This window comes from Theropithecus gelada, chromosome 17 (assembly GCF_003255815.1).
Source record: "Theropithecus gelada isolate Dixy chromosome 17, Tgel_1.0, whole genome shotgun sequence".
NCBI classification, from domain to species: Eukaryota; Metazoa; Chordata; class Mammalia; order Primates; family Cercopithecidae; genus Theropithecus; species Theropithecus gelada.
Window position 1 is genome coordinate 70,175,016 of NC_037685.1, and position 9,436 is coordinate 70,184,451.

The following is a 9,436-nucleotide window of genomic DNA, read 5'->3' on the forward strand; positions in this document are numbered from 1 at the left end:
TAAGGGAAAACCCACAAACCAGACTTGGTCAAGGTAAACCTGACTAGGAAAACAGACTCATCAGGAACAGAGGCAGGGCGATCTGGGACTACACCCTATTGATTCCTCCCTACCCTTCAACCAAGCCAGTAAACTTCCCTCTAAAAACCTTGACAGTCATCTTTGAAAGTCTTACTCCCAACAGCCCAAAGAGCATTCCAGGATGTTCAGATGGCATCCTAGTAATTTAAATGTGACTAACTGCAAAGTGGCAAAGGGTGGTAGAGAAAGTTATTGAACAGCGCATGATTAAATCTAAAGGAAATTGGGGCAGGTCAGAAGCATTCATAGTGGCTATCAGGGAAAAATGTTTGAAAGGGCTATATGCAAAAAAGAAGTGAGCATATTTCCTCAAGTGTTCCATAGAGTTGATACCATTCCAAAGACAGTGAGTTAGACACATCTAGGCTCCATGAGAACACACCATAGCTATGGCCTGATATGATTCAAACGTGTTTGATGAGGACGGGACTCCCATGTCCCTCCACACCACCACTACCACCACTTGGCTTAAAGAGAGACCACTAAATTGGGAGGTACTGGTAATTCCCTAGTGTCATAAAAGAAGACCCCAAAGGCAGTGACCAGAATCAAAGAAGATTTCTTTATAACATTATGATTTTCTGTTGGTATGATCCACATACTGTGTTATTTTTACAGACACTTGTGTGTACATTAAAACAGGTGCCTCGTCTGTGTAGATAATTGGAAAAAAGTAGCCCCATCCATGGAGATGAAGACCCCAGGCTCATAATTTGGTGTTTTTAAAAGTAGATTGTATTATTATATGAGTATGACAATGCCAGCAGATGAGGAGAAGATCGCCATTAAAAACACAGCATGTTATACTCACAGATCGCAAGAGGAGGAGGCACACTGCACCATGGAGGGCCACATGGAGAAGCCTCAGGATTGGTCAGGTGGCAGGAGATGCTGGGGAAAGCATGGGTAAACCTTTCATTGTGGTGTCTTAGGCAGGAGTCGTGAGGCAGGGTAAACAGGCTTAGGACTGGCTAGTTTAAATAATTTCAGCAGTCCTTAGGGCATAGGGACTGTCTCTAGCTATTTGGTACCTAGTTCTGGGGTGATTAGGACATGTGAATAATGGCTTAGAGTGTGGGCTGTGGATGGGTTGGTTTGCATGTGAAAGCCATACACACAGGCTAGTCATCTACTGTCTCTAGGAATTGGCTAGTCCTGGGAGAGGCAGTATCTCCTGGGTCAGCAGGGCCCCAGATGTCAGAGCATCAGAAACATGGTTAACACACTTAGTAAGTGGAAGAGGACTTTTCACAGGGAATGCATATGTGGTAAGTCAAGCCAGTGTTGTGCTGGGATATTTTAACAATCAGCTCTTTGAAGAAAGCAGAGTCCAAAATAAGCTTTTGCTGATTTCCTAATGCAAATGCTCCCACTGTCATCAATTCCAAATTATCAATGTGACATCAGCTAGTTGAAAAAATTCCTGGAAATGTAACAATTGACTCTTACTAGCCAAAACATGTACACTTCAGCACATCACTCAAAGTTTTTATTTCAGTCCTTATGTGCATCCTCTGTCTTGAATCTTTGTGCACTACACAAACTACAATATCACAGGCAGAGGACACAAATTTGTGAAGCAACTGTTTGTAAACCCAAAGTAACTGGTGAACAAAATATGATTACAACAGCCATCTCTAAAGACCAAAGAATTGATGTCTATAAAAGGGTAATCTTTAAAAGTTTAGCCCAATGTCTCAAGTCAGGTTTCTTGGGTGAGTCCCGTGTTTTAGGTGAGGGCTGTTTCTGTCACTAAGGAAGGAAAATTTTGGCCAAAATTAGTGGCAGCATCTATTGTTTGAAGGGCTTTAAAACTGAAATGAGAATTGATTAACATGAGCTGAGGCTTTAAGATAGTAATGAATATTGTTCAAGTATTAATACTTTCCTAGAATTATTGAAATATTATGTGTTATAAGTATAGGCAGCAAAAGAAAAACACTGAGGCTAAGTTCCTTTTCAGATAGAACTGAATAAAATCTCATTAGACTTAGGAGATGTGTGGGCCTAGAGATGATTTTGTTGTAAAAATAATTAAAATATGAACAAAAACCTACATATGAACCTAACTGATTTCGGACTCACCACGTACTCATGTCTACTGGCTCTATAATTCTTCCTCTAAAATAACCATACACAACAGAGATGGGAAAAAATTGAGGAGCAATTTGAGCTGTAGTGACATCAACCAGCCGTCTAAGTAAGAGATCTCAGCACCTACCTCAAGTAATACTCTCCTGCATCTTGAGACTTGCTACTCCCACCACAATATAATGGCAGTGGAAGTGGAAGTCTATAGAATACCATGGCTTAGTGAACACAGTGGTAAACAAAGGCAGCATTTCTCATACCAGAAGAATAGTTCTTGGCTGGAGCAGCCCAGGATAAGGAGACTAGGTGGGACACCGTATTCAATATTTAGAAACAATTAGTAATACATTTACAGCAATATATATCTATTCATGCTGGGAAGAGAAAATGGTCCTTCACTGGTAAATATTTTTGTGATATCTCATTGCTAGTTGCTTTACATGTTATCTCATTGGATCTTTATGATGATCCTAAGAAGTAGCTGACAGAGCAGGAGCATTGCCATCTTGGACAAACACCACCATTCTGAAGTTGCCCTCAATCAAAAACTGCCTAAATCCAAAGGGCATCAGCCTAATGGCTAAGGTCAGCATGACCATAAACCACAAATGACATCTCCTACCAGAAAGACTCTAACCCTAAGATACACCCCTCCCCTACCAGAGACATGCCAGCCCTAAGATAACTTCCCCTCTGGTTGGAAAGATGTCAGCCCCAAGACAACTGCCCCTCCAGCCAAAGACATTCCAACCCTGCCATAAACTTCTCCCCTATACAGAAAACATTCCAAACCTGTGATAAGCTCTCTCACCCTAAAACCAATAAATACTCTTACTCTGTAAGACAGAGCAGTCCTGACCAAAAAAAAAATCATCCAGAAGCCCCTCTCAGGTTTATTCTCCAAAATAAACCTGTCTTTGACTGTTGAGCCACTTTTCATGTTTCTTTCCTCTTTCTTTAACTCTTACAGTAGCCTTGTTTCTAATAGAGAAGAAACTTGAGATTAATTTTTGCTGTTTTCGTATTTCTTTTCTCCTTTGCCAGTCCTTCAATACCTGTTAAACAAATTATATGTATTAAATTTAGGACTGACTCCATCTTCCCAATCACTGTAATTACTCTGTCTCTAAACTAATTCCATTCTTTATTTATTGATCACCATGAATGTACAGACCTCATCCACTGTCATCCCCTAAAGTAAGTGTTGATGTGAAAACTGAAATGAAGCTGGCACAGCACTGTAGGCAGTGGGAGAGAAAGTGAACATGTGTCTGGATCCCAAGGAGTGGAGATGATAAAATGATAAGCAACTCATTTGGGGTGCCACTGGAATATTGATTTGTGACTAAAGTGGAGAGATCATTGGCCACCTATAAGGGAATAAGGCTGACCCTCATGGTTCCTCCTTTCCAAGATCATCTCTGTTTTTTCTGTGTTAGCAACTTCTCAGTTTCAATAAATGTCAAATCCTCTAGTGAATGGGGCCATGATGAATTTTAGTCTGTCTCCATCCACCATCATTAAACATGTTGGACTTCAGGAATCATAAGCACAAGAAAATCATTTTTCCTCCTAACAATTATCTTTTAACATTTGAAACAATTTTAATATAACAATATTTTTATTCTAATTTTTTCTCGCATCTTGTTTCAGTATCTTCCCATATGGAACAACTCTATATATCACAGAATTACTTTTAGGGACCCATTAAACATGGCATATTGAGTTATTAAGTTATGTTATTTCTATTGAAATAACCAAAGAGGAGTGACATTAGTAAAAATAGTAGAGTAAGGACCTTTGAAAATTCACCTCTCCATAAAAGCAACAAAAATCTGACAAATAATGTGATAGAATCAGCTTTTTCAGAACTTTGGAAATTAACCAAAGGCTTACAGAAATCTGGAAGCATGTGTTCAAAAAATAAATAAATACATAAATGAAAGGTTAGCTCTCCAGAAGAACAGCACATTTTATTGTGTTTTAACTTGCATTCCCCTTTCCCCCAGCTCAGTGGTAGTCTTGAAAAATAACAGCATTCCTGTTACAAAATACAGCAGAATGGAGTAGAGCTTGAGTGCTTCTAAAGCATGAATGGAGACAGCAGTGGCTCCCAAGCCCCAGTTCCATGCTGCTGCCTAGAGAGTGCTGGGGGCTTTGGGATAAAAATCCAACCCAGGGCTCCAGGGAGCAGTGGGGCCCAGTAGGACCCCATGATTCACAGATGGTCCTGCTTGTAGTCTGTACTTGCCATCCTGCTTCTCTTCCTGGCCTCTGCTTTCAGGAGCAAGAAGCAGGCCCAGACCACTGGTTGTAGGGCCACCCTGAAGACCACAGGAATGGTATTCACCAGATAGACACATACCCAAGTGCCACCTTGGACCTCTGGGAGGCAAGGATGGGTTCTGCCAGCATGAGTGCCTTTCCCACATTGCAATTATAAACCCTCCTGCTGAATGGATGGGGCTCTTCGCTATCTGGAGTTCGTCTTAACATTGGCATTGCTTCCCTGACTGACTGTTGCAACTACCATAACAGGTGCTATGAGACTGGTGGCAAAAGCAAGAACAACTGGGAAGAGAAGTTCCAGTATTATTGCCTCTCTAACATCTGCCAAAATATGCAGAAAACACTGGGAATGGCTCAGCATGTTCAGGCTTGTGAAACAACAATGCGGCTCTTGTTTGACAGTGTTAGACGTTTAGATTGTAAACCACCCCTAGACAGCCAATGAGTCCCAGATAGGTGTTGCTGACAAAGAAATATTTGGTCTTTAAAGAAGTAGCTGACAGTTGGTGACAGTAGATGAAAACAGAAGGGCATAACTGTTGACACAAAAATAATGCTTTTTCAGCATAATGCTGCCTTATTTTTGTGAAAGGATTATTTTAAGAACTTTTAACACTATAAATATGGGGAAGTCTCCACTTAGAAGTATATGTGTTTACCATGAAATTATAAATACACACCCATGCCTGGAAAGATCTCTTTTTTTCTGTTTTAATTACACATAATAGTGCTGTTTCCCTATAACCCACTGAGCAGATAAATAAGTCATAGTTCTGTTAATGACAGGAACATTTCCATGTCTGTTTGCTTTGTAAAAACGGATCCATCAACTGGTAATCTCTTAGGGATATTGACATGTTATGCAATATGCCTAAAAGGTGACATGAACAAAAATCAGAGGGACAGCCACTCTTATTTTATGAATGACTAACATAAAAAAAGTCAATTGAATGCAGTGGCTCACACCTGTAACCCCCACACATTCCGATGGCACAGGAGAATCACTTTAGCCCAGGAGCGAGACCAGCCTGGCCAACGTAGTGAGGTCCAGTCTCTGTAAAAAATGTCTAAATTGGAGAAAAGCTGGATTTAATGAAATAAAAAGTTAAACAGAACACACATCAGAGCACTATTTGCTGTTATACTTTAGTGTTTATTTCCTAGCACTTGCTCTTACTTACAGATTTTGGGATTATTTTTAAAGACTGAAACCTTTTACTAATAGTGGTCTTAATAAAAATTGTTCTTGAAAAAAATGCAACCTAAATTTAAAATTCTATGGACAGGTCAGGCAGCAGATTGGGCACAGTAGAAGAGAAAATTAATGAAATATCATTCAGAATACAAAAATAGGCTGCCCAAAACCATGGAAAACATGAGAGGTTAAGAAATGTGGCGGCGAGATCAACATAGTCTAGATATGTTTGGAGACACCAAACAGTAGATTCAAGAAGCCAAATGAACCCTAACCAAGTTAAGATTGTGGTTCACAGGGACGGAGCAGGAAATATGTTACATTTACCAGAGGAACAGTTACACAGAAAGCTGATTTCTCAACAGCAATTATTAATATGGAAGCCAAAAATCAGTAGAATGGTATCTTTCATGTGATGAAAGACAATAGCTACCAACCTAGAATCATCTAATGAAAATATGTGTCAAGAATAAGGAGAAATAAAGGATTTTTAAACAGAGATTCATTACCAGGATTAAATATGTATTACACATTTTATATTATATATTACATATTATATATAGTATAGCATATATATTATGTATTACATTGTAAATATGTCTATATTACCAGTGTTACAGGTAAATTTAGGGGAACATTGACAATATTATATAAAAATTATAAAATGTCTAGTGTTTTTATAAGTTACAAGACAGAATTACAACACAAAGTAACGATATATATAATTTTGGAGGAATGCAAATGGAACTGAAGTATTGAAAATTCTTTGTATAATTATATAAAAAGAGAGACTTTTTAAAAGTTCTAACTAGAATATTAACATACTAGAAGTAGCAGTATATAAAACCAAAATAATATCACAAATCCAGGTCAGTTTATCTGACAAATGCAAAGTTGGTTTAACATAAGCAAATAATGTAATGCAATATAGCACATTTAACAACTTGATTTCCCAGCCTGGGCAACATGGCAAAATCCTGTCTCTACAAAAATACTACCTGAGTATGGTGGCACACACCTATAATCCCAGTGATATAGGAGCTAGAAATAAATTATTTAGGGAGATAGTAAGGGTAAAGGAGTCCTCAGCAAGGCTTCCCTTTTAACAAAAAGCAGCCCTGAAGTAATTTCTTTTCTAACAAAGAGCAGCCTAAAAAAATCAAGCTGCAGACATAGATAAGCAAGCTGGAAGCTTACACAGGTGAATGTCAGCAGCTGTGCCAAAAAAGAAGTACTACCTCAGGGTCAGGTATGTTCAACATGGAGGCTCCATCTTCCCTTTTTGTCACCACGTGTACAGTAAAGAAGCAAGCAACATGGCACCAGCTAGATAGAGAACCCATCTGCATGATAAAATATTAGGGTGGGGCAGCCAGCTTTTTTGCATGCTATGCAAATGGCACACCTAGCCCTACCCAGTTTTTCACACCTTATGCAAATAGCACACCTGGTCCAACCAATCATTTGTGCCCTATGTAAATCAGACACCTGGCCTCCTCAAGCTCATCTACATAACCTCTTGCATTTTGCCACAGACTGGAAGACCCACTCAGGACCCCTCTCTCCACAGGAGAGAGCTTTTCTCTTTCTTTTGCCTATTAATCATCCACTCTTAACCTCACTCCTTGTGTGTCCACATCCTTGATTTCCTTGGTGTGAGACAACGAACCTCGGGTATTACCCCAGACACACTTTACCAGCTACTCAGGAGGCTAAGATAGGAGAACTGCTTGAGCCCAGGAGGTTGAAGCAGCAGTGTGCCATGATCCTGCCACTGCAATTTAGACTGGATGACAGGGTAAAACCTTGCATCAAAAAAAAAAAAAAATTAATTTTTAAATGATTGTCTTGCTAGATGCAAAATAACTACCTGATAAAACACAACATTTATTCATAATAATAACTCTAGAAAACTAGTATTAGAAGAGAACTTCATTATTACAATTTTCATAGTAACATCCATGAGTTTTGCCCCTCAGCATTTTCACCTTATAGAATCCTCCTCTCTTGATTGTGACTGTCTCTGGCTATTAGAATTTTGCAGATGTAGTTAAGGTCCCAAATTAGTTAATCTATGAGTTAATCAAAAGGAAGATTATCCTGAGTGAACCTGATTAACCTGATTTAAGCCCTAAGGTGACAGCCTTTTCTTGCTGGCTTGATGAGGAATTGTTGAGGAATTCCACATGGCCAAGAACTGTAACCAGCTTCTAGGAATTTTAGGCAACCTCTAGGACTTTAGGATAGTCAGCCAAGGGTCAGCAGATGGCTGGGGACCTCAGTCATTCCATCACAAGGAAACATATTTTGTCAACAAACTGAATAAACTTGGAAGCAGATTCTCCTGCAGTCAAGCCTCCAAATGAAAATGCAGCCCAGCTAACACCTTGGTTACAACCTTGTAAGATTCTGAGGAAAAGATCAAGTGAAGACCTGCCAAGACTCCTGACCTACGGAAGCTGTGAGATAATAAATGTTTGTTGTTTAAAGATGCTATGTTTGTGGCAATCTGTTATGCAGCAACAGAAAATGAATATAGTAACGGTATCTACCATGAAAACAAAAGGCCACCATCTCCATACTTACTGAAAAATATTATTTTCCCATTGCCATTTCAACAAGATATGAATGCCTACCATCTCTATATTTAGTTAACAGTATTCTTGCAGTAGAAAATAAAAAGAAACAAAAAATCTAGGAATTAGAAAGGATACAAGACTTACAATTTATAGATGGTATGTCTGTGTATATAGAAAATCCAAAAGAATCTATAGCTAAAATAGTTGAATAAGAAGAAATATAACTAAGTGTAGCAATATAGCTAAAGTATTCAAGATCAATATACAAAATGTCAATGTTATTTCTATAAGCAAGAAACAAACAGAAAATAAATTAATTAAAAGATAAAATTTGTAATTGGATAAAATGTATCAAATATTTAGGGATCTAAAATACATATGCAAGACCTCTATGAGAAATTTTTTTAACTTTGAGAGTTAATAAGATAGACTATTAAAATATTAATAGTTTGGGGAAACTCAATATAGCCTTTTCTCTCTAAATTATATATTCAATTCAATTCCAATCAAAATCCTTGCTTTGTAAACCTTGACATTTTGATTATAAAAAGTATATGAAGTTTTTTCCTCCTTTCTCTTCCTGAACATTTCAGCTCACAAGTATGGGGACAAAACAGGGAGTTGTGTTGATCCAGAGTGAGGGATTGGGGCCTGAATGAAATAAGAAGGGCCCTAGTGGCAGAGTGTCACCCTGCACAGTGCTGGAGGTCAATTGAGAGCATGGCTGTGAGGTGGACAAAAGAAATGAGGTATGAAAGACTGAACAATGTCAGGAGGCATCCACACACAGATGGAGCATGGGTCTTCAGCACCTAAGGGAGGTGAGGATAGGTCATCTGCGTAAGAGGGCAGCCTGGCACAGGGTGTCTGAGGAAGGATCGGGTGAAGATGGCATCTACTGGGGAGGAAAAATGGCAGAGGCAACCAATGAAAGGCAAAATAGTCCCAACTGGGAATCAAGAGTGCACCTGCATAGGGGCAGGGACACAAGAGGTTGGTTACACACTCGGGGTTAAACAAATAACTAAATACAGAAAATCCTGGAATAATACCATTTTGTTACAACATTGATGAGAAAAAGAAATCCTAGCCAAAGTCACTGTATGTATGGAGTTTACATGTTTTCCCCAAGTCTGTGTGCATTTTCTCCAGGTTCCCTGGTTTCTTCCCACATCCCATATCTGGGCACATTACGTTAACC